Below are 14,474 nucleotides of genomic sequence, written 5' to 3' on the forward strand. Positions count from 1 at the left end.
CCCCTCCCCCAGTGGGACAGAGGAGAGAATTGGGAAAAAACGCGTGGGTTGAGATAAAAACAGTTTAATAGGACAGAAAGAGAGAAGGAAACAACAATGATAACAACAATCATAATACCGACAAAGGAATGTACAAGAACAAGTGATGCCCAATACAGCAATTGCTCACCACCCGGTGATCGATAGTCCGTCCCCGAGCAGTGATTTCCACCCCCTGGCCAAGTCCAGTTTATGTACTGGGCATGACGTCGTATGGTAGGGAATATCTCTTTGGCCAGTCTGGGTCAGCTGTCCCGGCTGTGTCCCCTCCCAGCTCCCCGTGCACCCCCAGCCTGCTCGCTGGCAGGCCAGCACAAGAAGCTGGACTGTCCTTGACTGCTCAGCAACAACCCAAAACATCAGCACATTATCAACAGTTCCTCATCCCAAATCCAAAACACAGTCTCACACTGGCTTCTGTGAAGAAAACTAGCTCTATCCTGGCTGAAACCAGGACACATTTTTTACCAATTCTTTTACTAATTCTTTCACTAATTCTTTCTGTCATGACAAGCATTCTCAAAAAGATACTGTTCATAGAGATTATAGCAAAGTTCTAAATACCCCACTATTACAGATGTGAGCCTCCTACAGAGCCATTTACTATGGAATTTTGGGTGTGTGTAGAAGTAAACACTTCCTCATAGAGGTTTTCATAAGATCCACAGAGCTGTCCTGATTTTGCTCATGCTGTTTTGCTAGTATAATAATTCTGTTAATTCTGTCTCTGCTTGAAATGGGTAATCCATCTATATCATCCAACTTCCAAGACCATTGTCGAATACTTTTCTATGTTTACAAGATGCTATGATGTGACCAGACTCCTTTAGAAACCAAAGCTGGCTTACAATAACATTTGAATATGTTTAGCAGTTATTGAAGAAGAAATCAAAACATGCTTTGAAGACTGTAATATCTTTTACTAGCATTTCTCCCAAAATAATCCTGTGTAGCCTTGGATAAACCACTAAACCTCAGTACAATTCAATCCGCCCCGTCTGTTTAACAGAAATTATACTATAATTGAAGTGATAAATAGCAACTTCAAAGTTTTCACCTTCTCTTATTGTCCAGAAGAGTTAGAAGTCAAATAGAAGCATTAAGAATTCGATTCCTGATCTTGGTCAGCTGAAAATGTATATCTGATGACAGTCTTTTGGTCCTTGTGGTTGAAGGATTTAAGAGGATTTTTCAGAAGGAGCCCAGAATAATGGAGAATACACTGAAGCAATACAAAACTCTCATTTTACAACAGACCAGTGAGCCTACTAACAGGGTATTCTATCTCTCATAGTTGCAATTTGTCAGAGGAATGTCTCCAGCTCTTGCATTGCTTCTAGTTTCTCTCAAGTTATGGCTTTCCAACTGTGGTTCTAAATTGTGTTGTTTGACAGTGAGTTTTAATTTTGGATAGAATAATTATGGTATTTGTATCTATAAGTATCTTATAATTTTATAAAGACATTTTTGTTAAAAATGTACTCAAAACTCTTTGTCTGGGTTAATAAATGAAATTATTTTAAAATTTCAGCTCTTTTATTATTTGATTTTTTTTCAAAACCCATTTTTAATACATGAAGGAAATGAAGACTGTCTTCACAAGGAAAAGAAATACCTCCATTTTAGCAGGCTATTCATTCACCTTGATGTGCAAAAGGTGCTATCACAAAGAGGTTGAAAACAACAGCAAAAGCCAGAGCTACATCTCCTATTTCTGAAGTGAGCTTCTCAACCAATATATTCTTAAAGAAAACACAGCAAGGAAAACCTCAGCACATCATGTGAAAGGACTGATTTTGCTACCATTTCTTTTCTTTATTTAGGCAGATATCCAAAATCAAGCTCTTATATGAGTTGATGGTATATTCTTCTATGCCATAGATTGAATTCAGGCCCAGTTAAGCACCCGTCACTCAGTCTTGCATGATAGTTTTAAGCGATAGCTTTAAGTGTATGCAAAGTCACAGCTCTGAAGACTTTGAATGAACTTTACTTAAAAAAAACCCCACATAAATAACACAACAGGGATTTTCAACATTACAGTGTTGGATTTAGGCATCATTTAACATCAATGTCTTTGGCATTTAGGTGTTAAAATACTATACTGGACAAAAAAAATTGGTGAAAAAAATGGGACAAGGCACTGGCCCTTGCATCATAGAAGATTCAGTGTTACGGAAGCAGAACATTAAACAGAAAAAAGGAGAAACATACTTTTTTCATTAACAATAACCACACCATTAGGAACCTCTAGGACATTTTTAGTACAGTTAGCAAGAGTTTGTACTCTAACTCAGGAATGCAGAATAGATGGCAGGATGTCTCACACTGCCTCTCACCTGCAGCCTTGCTGGAGCATACTGCTAGAACCTAGTCCAAGAAGCTCAGCAAATAACTTGGTTCATCTTACCAGAAAACAAGAATTCTTTCAATTATAAGAAGTATTTTCATGCCAGGAAGCAGAATTACCACCACAGAATTATTAGTCAATAGTCAAATATTAAAGGCCTGCATAAAGACTAATTTAATTAATAAAAAGAAATGTGCCTTCATATTAAAAATCCACAAACATTTTCTACACCTTTCCTCCTAAGTTTCTTTCTGACCAAAACCATCACAATTTTTGTTCAATTGCTACAGTGTTATAGACCACACCTCAACTGCAGTCTGTTTCCTCCCATGTGATTTACATAGTCCTTAATTCACATATTCAGTCTGGTTACAAAAGGCATTGTCACTTATGTAATAACTAAGTCTTATCTTTTGTGACACTTATCAAAATAAAAATGTTCTAAAAATTAGACCATAACATGTTTTACCATTGCTATTATGAAGTATTCCAGAATGGTGAATAGTGCTTTATTAAATGTCTCCCTTTGCTCAAGTCACCTTTTAATCTGACTGAAAAATTCAGAGGGCACTTGCATGAAAAAAAATCTATGTATCACTTCTTTTTAACAAATTTAATTCTCAGGCTGGTACATCTGTCCACCTGTTTAAATCATGTTAGTTTCTGATTAAGTGTTGTCACAACAGTGACAAACACTTTTTCTTACAAGTAGCAGTAACTTTTAAAATCTGTTCATTGTCTTTGTAAACTCAAAACCAACAACATATATCTTAATTGCAGCTATGTATGTCTGATATTTATATTAGCCTTTCTTAAGGTATTCAAGGTTTGCAGCTCAAAAGGGTCACAGTGTGCCTGTTGTGGTGTCCCACTTAGAGATAAGTGTTTTAGAATGACTCGTCACCTGTACAAAAATGCAGATTGTTTTTGTAAACATATAATATATTGGCATCTATGTTATTCAACAAGTCCTCAATTAATTTGTGAGAAGGCAGCATGCCAGTCTAGAAGATGAGTAGAAGCATTGGCAGGAAAAACGGTATGCAAGAATAGGTGTAAAGGGATGATTCCCAGCATGAAATGCTTTTTCACCTGTGATTAACAGGATGTGTAATCACTAGCCTAGCTTTAGGTTCAATTAGCTTTGAAAAAAAAATCTGTGCAGCCAGGTATGGTGAGCTTATGACCCTAGTGAATTAAATGGATTCCTGTGTGTTTTCCTTCTATGAGCTAAACCTCTGCTTTATCACATTGCACTCAGCTGAAAGCAAGAATGCAGTTCCAGGATAAATCAAAAAAAAGTCTTTTGCTAGTATAGAGACTATTCTTAGCAGAAAACCATATGAAAGAGACTTATGCAACACAAAATTTATTCATATATCCCTTCAAATAAGCATAGGAGACTTATAATGTTTAAACTTCTGTCCACCTATGCCATATCACCAAATAAAAATAGTGTCTTTAAACAACTGTACTGTGATTTGCCATTCCATTTCAAAAACCTGTTCTAGGACAGAAGCCTAAATCTTCTCAGAGCCTTGCTTAAGCCGATGAGGTTTTGTAGGAACTTGCTGATATACTCACAAATATTGTGGTTTTGGAAGACTGATTATCTCCTTTTTTTTCCTGTTTTGTACTGTTCTATTTGAGGACTCTGGCACAAAGCTGAATAATCTTAGGTCAGCTGAGCTGCCGCATGCATCTAAGAGTTGCTTGTGAGCAAAAGAGAGGTGAAATGTACTGACTTGTGTATGAATGAATAATATATAAATAGTTAGATTTTACTTGCAAATTTGTGTGCCAACTAACATGCACACAGTTAGCAGTGTAGCTCAGCTAATGCTCATTCGTGTCTATCCCAGATACCTAAGCCCTTATGGACTGCATCTTTCTCCTAAGGATTCATGATAACATGTGAGAAAGATGACAGTGAATGGTTTCCTGCAGAATGGGTCAATCTATTACTGCACTTCCTGCGTGTAAAGGGGTCTTCAGCCAACAATCACAGGCTGTGTGTGACCTGTTGTGCCTGCTCTTGAAATTCTCCTTCTCAGGAATAGTCCAGGAGTCAGTGGGAACTGACAGCAGCAGCCTATCCATGATGACAACTTTCATGGGCCTTACCCATATGTGAGTATCACTGCACGCAGGCAAACAGTACCCATCTGCCTTGGGGTCCCATCACAGAGCAGGAAAGGGGCTGTGGTGGTTTGCAGCAACTCTGTGATGGTACATGAAATTAAAAGTCTCATCCCATCTCACACAGAAAGAGGTCACCACAGAAATACTCAATGTGGAAATTAAGTTGTTCCTCAAAAATACGTCTGTTTTAACAAAGTGAATGCAGGGCACATACAGAAAAGCTGTGTAATTAGTGCTAACAGTATAGGACAAATTACAAAATTATTACTGATATTCTGTGTCATTACCACTTGTGAGTTGAAGCAGCAAAGTCAGCAATACTTTTTGGTTTTACAGGTTAAATTGTACTAGAAGTAATAGTCGTGAGACTTTCAGCTACCCTGTTCTGTGAGTGATTTAAATTAGAAGGTAACTGAGCAGGATGAATGAAAGTCAGTCTAACTATTGGTGGCAGATGACAGCCAGAATATCACCATTAGTATCCTTGTGCGAACAGTAGATAGAAACTGTGATGAGAGGATAGCAGATAAATATGGGAGGATGAATTTCTAGTGAGCATTGAAAAGAAACACTAGAAACGGTTTCACTAAAGGGTGTCAGAAAAGGGAATCTGCTGAATGGCACTTCATTGAGCAGAGATAAAGCTCTTAATTGGACCAAAAATCCAATGAAGTCAATGATGACCTCACAGGGCAATGTACCAGGCCCTTCTCTCTAAAAAAAGCTGTTTGGGGACCAGAAAAGAGATTAAAATAGTCAGAAGGACTTGTATACACTAACTGCATGAGACAGTGAAAATGCCGTAGTGCTTAAATTTGGTATCAGCAGAAACCTTCTCTCCCGAAGTCATGTTAGTTGTGAATTCAAGTGAGACTTACTGTTTTCTAATGCCATACTCACCTAGAAGTCATTTAAAATATCCTGTCAGGGCTGAATTTCATTTTTTGTTCAGGCAGATCTGAGCAAACCTTCATTCATGTCCTTAGAGGTTTATGACCTACCTGTAACGGTTGGCATATTTTTCAATTATTTTGATGAATTAGCTTTTCTGAGTTTTCTTATGAAGAAAGTATAATTTCATCATGTTTCTTAGCTATTTTGAATTTAGTGGTGTTCTATTTCTGTCATTTTAATAGTTATAGACACTTTTAAATTTATTAAATTCTGGTGCCAATTCTTTCTTCAGAAATTAAATATGACAATTGAAAATCTTTAGGCATCCCATGCAAGCTCAAGTGTAAGAGATTGATTTTGGAGTATGCAAAAGAACAGTTATTAAAACTGTCAGGAGATAGATGGGGGTGTACTACTTAGATGCAGAAAAGACTTTAACTTCTTCCCCACTGTACACATCCCCAGTTCACAGGGTATTATCAACTTATTCAGTTGACTCCTCAGCTCACCATAGCAAGTAGAACTGATTTTCACTGTAAACTCTTATGGAGCATGACTGCAGCCCCACGGCATGAACATTTTTGTCACACCACCTTGCAGGCAGACCCTCCCAAGTCACATCAGCATTGGCCTGTGCACCTCTCCAGATTATTTCAGAGCTGTGACTACTACAACATACATCCTATTTCTGAAAGGATTTTAGAATTTCAGAAACTGTCTTAAGTTTGAACAAAACCAAAAATCTTTCTTTTGCTCTCTCTTTTTCTCTCTCTGTATACAGAGGTATATTTATACATACGCTTCTGTGTATGAACATTTTGTCAAAAAGTAGCAGATTTATTTTTAATATATTTTAGTACACAGAAAAAAGAAAACCAAGTATTTCAAAACATTTTTAAAAAATATCTTATTTTCTTCAAAGCAAGTTGTTGTTTTTTAAATCAGAACTATTCCTTGACACGTATGAAAGCAATGTACGGCAATTCCCACGCAGCTTTGCTAAAATTTTTACAAACAGCTTTCAAGTTTAACAAATTGCATTTCCTTGGTCAGCCACTTATGTAGCATCTATGAAGAAAACTAAATGACAAAATAATTAAAATATTTGTCAGACAAAATAAGACTGTTTGGGAAAGTACCTGTTACAACTCTCCTTTTCAATGGCTGTAATTGATTGACAAAAAATATTTTTCTTAAAATTAAATGGACTTCTAATCATCAAATACAGTCTACCCTAATACATTCTGCCTACAAAGATTTATGCAGAAGCTTAACTTTCAGGATGCATGTCATAAATTGTATTAGTGGGCAGTTCACTTGAAGTACAAAAAGTTTATTTGCAGATTTTGAACTTTGAGTTTCTTCCTGTATTTAGCATTAAGCTCCATTTTTAGAGGTTTACATGTCTATTCAGAGATTGTTCAGGGAGATGAGAGAGAAAGTAGGTAGGTTTCAGAGTTGCTGGAAGCTTATGTATCCTAATGTATTTATTCTAACTTACATTTGAAACACAGAAATTATTGCACATTAGCCTCTAAGCTCAACCTGACACGTGACTGCTTTGATTAAGTATATGTCCTACAGCAAACAAAACTCAATGGTTCTCTTCGTTTTCTTTACTTTGTCAGTATATTATCTAAGCCTAGGTAAGTTTTATGCGGTTTCCCATGGTGGGGAAAGATTAATCCTTCCTCTTATGCCACTTACAGAAAATTTTTAGTAGATGGACTCCTCTCACCATTTATAGTTAAGGATATTTATAACCAGAACCAACTGCTATTCTGTTTTTATACTGTGTATCACATCAGATCTTATTTTATTTATCTCTTAGTATATGAATAATTATTTGTAAATAGATAAATTTTAAAATAATACAAAAGTATGTAGATTGTTGCAACATTAACAATTGATAACTACAAAAAGTAAAATACACACTGAGATTATGAGGCTGATTCTCAGAAGCTCTTGGAAGAGTGAAAAACGAAGGGAGTTAGTAAGGAGCCAGTGCTTGCAGCATTGTGAAATCTGTGCCCAGGTTAAATATGGATGTACCCATCATTCACCCAGTGGTAAGAGTCATTCACACACAGAGCATAACACAGTAAAGATCATCTGAAAGGTTTGAACTGGAAGCCAGGGAACACCTCCCTTTATCAGAAGGATTTAGTTCACACTTCACAAAAAATATTATAGACTTGTGTAAGAAAAGCTCAGCAGGATAGAAAACATGCCTGACTGACTGTCCTGGTATTGGCTGGGATAGAGTTAATTTTCTTCCTGATAGCTGGTATAGTGCTGTGTTTTGGATTTGAGATGAAAATAATGTTGGTAACATACTGATGCTTTGGGTTGTTGCTAAGCAGTCAAGGACTGTCCAGCTTTTCCTGCTGGCCCGCCAGCGAGAAGGCTGGAGGTGCACGGAAAGCTGTGAGGGGACACAGCCAGGAAGCTGACCCAGGCTGGCCAAAAGGATATTCCATACCATAGAACATCATGCTCAGTATATAAACTGGGGGAATTGGCCAGGGAGGGGCCGCAGCTTGGGAACTGGGTGGGCATCTGTCAGTGGGCGGTGAGCAATTGTGCTGTGCATCCCTTGTTTTGTATATTCTTTGATCATTTTTTTTTTCTCCTGTCCTATTAAACTGTCTTTATCTCAACCCACGAGTTCTATCTTTTTTTGGATTCTCTCCCTCATCCCTCTGAGGGGAGGGGGAGTGAGTGAACAGCTTTGTGGTTGTTTTAGCTACCTGCCTGGTTAAACCATGACACTGACATTCATAGAGAAAAGCCTTACAGTTCCAGTATTTCAAGTCAACAAGCATACCCAGAGCTTATTGGTGCTCAGATTGCAGGTTCTTGATTTTGGATATTGCGGTCTCTGCAAAACTACAAGTACCAAAGTGCTGTGTTTTCAGCACACCTCACTGTTGTCTGGGGCTTGGGTCCTTCAGGACCCCAGTCCCCCTACTGGCCTGCATCAGGCTACATATAGCTCACGTTTTTCCATGTGATTCTCCTAGGTTTCAGATCTCTTCCTTCTCCCTATTTTTCTTAACGGTCTCCATGTATAATGCCTCTTTAGGTTAGTGATTCTTGATTGCTCTGAATCTGGGAAAGGTCCAAAGACAGTCAGGACAGCAGATGGCTTATTTCATAGACACTAAATAAAACAGTTATCAAGAAATTCCTTATGATGTCTCTGACAGTATTAGTTGTACAAAGATGTCAAAATCACTACAATAATTTATATAAACAGTATGATTAAAAAATCTACAGCTGTATTTCTGCTTGTAGATTTTTACCATATTTTTAAGACAATAAACTCCTTTTTCTTTAATTTATTTTAGTTTTAAAATGATTCTTTTAAAGATTCTTTCCTTATACTGTTTAGTGTATTCAGGCTTATTCCCACATATTTAGGAATAATGTTTTCCAAAAAAAAAAAGAAAATTAAAAATTTACTTTATTTTTATATTTGTAGTGATATATATTAGCCAGATTACTGGTGGGGGCATGACAATTGTGAAATATGTTCATCTGATTCGTGTGAGGAAGTGTAATCTTCTGTACTTCTATGGATTTCTCCTGCACCATAAAAAGGGGTATTTTACAGGAGAAAGTTAAACTACTTTGCTGGTATATCAGCTCAAACCAGTTTGACCACTGACCACATAGTATTGTGTATAGAAAGTGCATGCATAAGGTTTGGGGTCATCCTGGGGGCACGCCGAGGAAGATCCAAGAAGACTCTAGCAGGAGAAGAGGGCATGCGCTGAAGAAGACACGCCTGTTCATTAATATGTATTAGCAGACACGCCTATTCACGAATATGTATTAGCGAACAGGATCACGCTGAGGAAGATTCGAGAAGATTCTAGAAGGAGAAGAGGGCATGCGCCGAAGAAGACACGCTATTCATGAATATGTATTAACGGACAGGATATAAACCAGGAACAGGAACTGAACCGCGTGCGTCTTGGTGGAGCAGAGACTCCCGGTGCACCCAGCGCTGTTTGCTTGCCTCTATTCGCTGAATAAATTGTAAATTTGAATTGGAATCCTGTTTGGGACTAAATCATTTATAACACAATGATACAATACAACTAAGAAAGTAGTCTTCAGGGGCTGGAAATTATAACTTTTTTTTGTTATTAAAAAATAGTCCATTGTTCCTTCAAGTGTCACTTGTGACTGAATTCTTCTAAGGGTAGATTACAATATTCAAACAGAATTATCATTTTCTTGTTACTGTTAAGGTACTTGTTCTGAAAAAAACCCAGACCTCACCATTTTGAAGCTTTCTGCTTTCTACTAATATAAAAGGACAGATAAATTATTTTGTCAAAAAATATGTCTCTATTACTTATTAAGAAAATAAAAATTTAAAAAGAGAGACAAAAATATTTTTCAAATTCCAGTTGCAAAAGAAAAACCAGACTGCTGTGTCCTCAACTATCACTGTGACAGACATGGTTTTGTTTTAGTTGTTATTTTTTTAATTTTGGAAAGGAAAATGCACCCATGTACTTAAGAGAAATATTTTTTTAAATATATTGTTTCCTACTTTGGCAACATCTACAGAATTTAAGTAATAATTGTGTTAAAAGGATGAAAATCAAGTTTCTTCTACACTTAGAATTGTGGTGTAGCTGGGGTATCAGGGTTTTTTGTATATATACATACACAGTGTAATTACTCATGAATTCCCTGGGTGGCCCAGTAAATCGTCAGATGCATGGATGAAACAACAGAATAATTAGAGAGAAAAAGACAGCTGTGACAAGGTGTTTGCCTAAACTTCTAGTACCTTCACACCAAAGCGTGAAAATATAATATTCTGGGGAAAGGCAAAAGATTATTTTGTTAAATAATAAACACTACTTTTATCTTTTTACATTTCAGTTACCTTAACTTTCAACTTGTAATGCTTGTACCAGTTGAATTGGTACTAAACTAGCAATATGCATATATTTACTTTCTCCCAGTTGACAGCCATCAAGCTCCCCTAGAGACTGGAAACTTCCTGAGAAGTTCTGGAAGAATCGTTTGTAATAATCTGACCAGTTGTCATTTCACTTCTAGAGCACTCTGAGTCATTGATGGATTACACCAAAACAGAAGAAGAAAAAATATACCATGCAAAATATGTATTTTTCAGGGGAGCCAAAAACATCTCTCAAAATTTAGAGCTATTTAAATATAAAACTCTGTAGAAAAACTTCAAAAATCTTTTTCAGAAAATCAGAAGAAATGGAATATCAGCTCTTAAAAGAGGGAAAAAATATTCAATTTTTCTTTCTGTAAATGAAGCAGTAGCACATTAGCGAGTTTCACTTTTAAGATGGTAGTTTCTGTTTTTCAAATCTATTTTACCCTGCTAAACCGTCTATGCCAGGATACCTCTCACTCCTTTTATGCCTCTTACACTATCTTCTGCAGAATTTAGCTTTCCTCATTGTATCTTTCTCCTCGTACAAAAAGGATAAATGGGGATTTGCTTTTTTTTATTATTTTCTTTCTATTTATTTTTTAATCAGTGCCATTTTTAACAAAGGAAAAAAGGAAAATCATAATTAAGCAAAACATCTAGTTAACTCTTGTCATTCTTTTGCTTTGTTCATGCTCAGTTAAAGTGTTCTGGCAAAAACATAAGTATGTAAAGTATTTAGAGAATAACGCCTCTTGAGTTGGGAGAAATATTTTTATAGGACGGTATCCAATGCAAAGATTAATTCATTTGTGATTTGGGATTTTGTGTTGGATTCTTCTGGTTTTGTGTAACAATAAAAATCAGTAAGTTATATATGCCACTCTACCAGTCTTACTGTGTAAATGATCACTAGCTGATAACATTGAAAATTCATCTTTGTCCTTGTCTACACTACTTTAAAAGTTTTGATCAACATCATGTTAGTTAACTTTACTCCCAAGGTCATATTCCAGCAGCATAAATTCTTGCAGGGAAGACAAAGGTCTTTACAAACCTTGTGAAGATATTAAGAACACAGAACAACTTCTGTTAATAGTTGGGGGAATGATGTTGTGATAAATGACTATCACTACTTAAAGGCTCTCACAAAAGGGATCTGCAAGTATGTGCTGGATTTCAAATGAAGAATTTATTCAGAAATTATTTATAACTGTTGTTATTAGTTTCCACAAATATTTCTATCATCTGAGCTATTTTCTGTGAGAATACTGTCTGAGAGAAAGTTTCACAAATACTTTCTTAAATCTATTTGTTCAAAGATCCTTGACAGAAGAGATAGTGTAAACATCTTAAAATTACTTTGATTCCTTTCCTGTTTATAAATTATATTGCGAACAGAGCAGGGAACAGAAACAATTCTCTGTAATGAAAGTAAGTACTTTCACTGTTGGTAAATAAATAGCCTGATAAACCCAAGATAATTTGTGCAACCCAAGGCTACAGCCATAATCCATACACCTAAAAAAGGTTATGGTTCACCCTATCACTTTGTGGCATGAGAATATTAGCCCTTTTGAAACACAATGTAACAATCAATAGACTGAAATGAGTTAGCATAAAAAAAATGTTGTCAGTTATGAATAATGAATATGCTTTTGAATTAATCCTTTTGGTAAACAATTTCTAAAAAGATAAAAAGGTAGTTCTCTATTAAATTTCTTACTCTGAAGAGTTCATAGGGCTAACTGTTCTTTGGACAGGTGTTTCCTGTTACTCTTTATTAGGAAAGCATATATTAGAATAAAGCAGTATGGAGAATCAGAAAACATATCTAATTTGGTTTGCAATACATTTTGTTTCAAATGTCTGATATTGTATTAAAATAGATATTTTATTAAAATAACATGTTAAATATTATATTTATATTGACTCATGATGTTTATTCCAATCCACCCAATATATGAGGGGGTTTTTTTTGAAACTGAAAGAAATAATCTTTTATCATCTACATTATCTAGGCATTTATTTATGACCTTGAGTAAATTATGTTTGCAATTGGAAAAATATACTCCATATAATGATTAACTGCTAAATTGTATTATTCCAGGAAAACAACAACTTGTCTGTTTGGACTGACCAGTAAAAATCCATAAATTAAGAGCAGAGCAAAAACCATGAAAAAGAGGACAGATTTTGTTTTTCTAATATATTTATAATACTGATTGACTAGTTGACAGCAGTACATGTGACTTAAAGAACAAATGCTTAGATAAGTATTGACAGAAATCTGCCACTGCATCAAAAAATAATGGTTTGACAAGTCATTAAGTATGTAAAGCTTTTAAAGACAAATGTTTTAGAAATTAGGTTTGAAAAATAATAGGACAGATACAACATAGATTTGGGGGTTCTAACATTATTATTGGACTGGAAAAGTGCAAGTGCAAGTGAATAATTTTTTTCGCTCTCTACAGTGAAACTAAGTGTAAGGACAAATAAAATGGTATTGTGAATCAGATATCTTGGATTCGATACCTGGGATCTTGCCTGTAAAAACATTAATCCTTGGAAGTATGCCTGTGTGTTGGTGCATTTCCCCTGCCCCCACTTCTCTTCATCTTGCGCCTGGGCCACTCTATAACCTAAGCAATTCAGTTGCCTGGTAAACCTTGGCCTTTGAACAAAGAGTTTGGCAGCTGAGAGCCCCTTGAGTATACCAAGCACTTTTGTATAGCTGAGGTGGAAAATGGCACTGATTGCAACAGGAATGCAGTTGCCTGAACAGGGTGAGGAACAAGAACAGGACTGATTAATTAACTCCTGATAACCTTGGAACGATAGGTACCAGTGTTACTGGAGACTTGCGAAATTACCTGTCTGGGTTGTGGTCAGGATGGAAATTCACTGATGCCTAAAGTCAATCATCTCCCAATCCTACAAACAGCAGTCCCATGCGAGACACTTTGATCTCTCCTGGACTGAAGTGGTCTGTGACCAGCACCTCCCCCTGAGTGGGACACTTCTCAGAGCTCACAAACCCTCAAGTTTGCAATTAACTTAGAGGCCAGAATGAACTTGGGCTGATTCCCCTGTTGAAGTTCAACTCTTCACCTGCTGAGAAATGCAAAGTATTTGATGTGAGTATTTCACTGGATTCAAGGGGAAATTGTATAGGTACCTTTATATATATGTGTGTATATATATATCTCTACCTCTTCTCCCTTAGCCCAGACAGAGCTCCCACAGAAACAGTAACTTATGGCAGTAGCGAAAACAGCTGTGTGAGGTGTGACCAGGTGGACAATCTGCTCAGCCTAGTGGCAGAGCTAGAAGAGGAAGTAGAAAGGTAAAGGAGCATCAGGGAGTCAGAGAAAGAGATGGACTTGTGGAACTACACTCTGCTGTCACTGAGACAGAAGCTGGATCAGCCACTAGAAAAAATGCAAGATCAAGGGGGTCCTGTATCCTCCTCCTGTCAGGCTGAAGGTAGTAACTTAAAGGGAAGGAGCAAATACAGGCATGTCCATGCTTGGGGTGGTAGGTGAACTCCCTTCTTGCCCACCTTGCCTCCCGAGATGCCTCTGTACAACAGGTATGAGGCTCTGGACGTGGAAGGACAGTCCATGGACGAAGTGGATGATGGTCCAGCTACACGACAGGTGCTGTCAAGGTCAGAAAGGCCTACCCCCCCAACATCACGACCACCCCCACGAGGAAGAAAAGACGAGTTATAGTTGTAGGCAACTCCCATCTGAGGGGAACCTGAGGTCCAATATGCCGGACAGACCCTTCTTTTAGGGAAGTCTGCTACCTCCCTGGGGCCTTGGTTAAGAACATAGACTACTCTCAGACTACTACCCACTACTGCTCTTCCACATGGATAGAGATGAAGCTGCAACTCATAGTCCAAGAGCAATCAAAAGAGACTTCAGGGCCTTGGGATGGTTGTATTTTCCTCTGTTCTTCCAGTTTCAAGCAGTGACATAGGAAGAAACAGATGGGTCCAGTGTATTAATGCATGGCTCCCTGACTGTTGCCACTGCCACAATTTCATTTTTTTTCAAAATTGGATGGCCTACATGGCTTGCTGACATTAGAGGGGATTAATGTTTCTCA

This window comes from Phaethon aethereus, assembly GCF_964289735.1.
Source record: "Phaethon aethereus genome assembly, chromosome: 2".
Lineage (NCBI taxonomy): Eukaryota > Metazoa > Chordata > Aves > Phaethontiformes > Phaethontidae > Phaethon > Phaethon aethereus.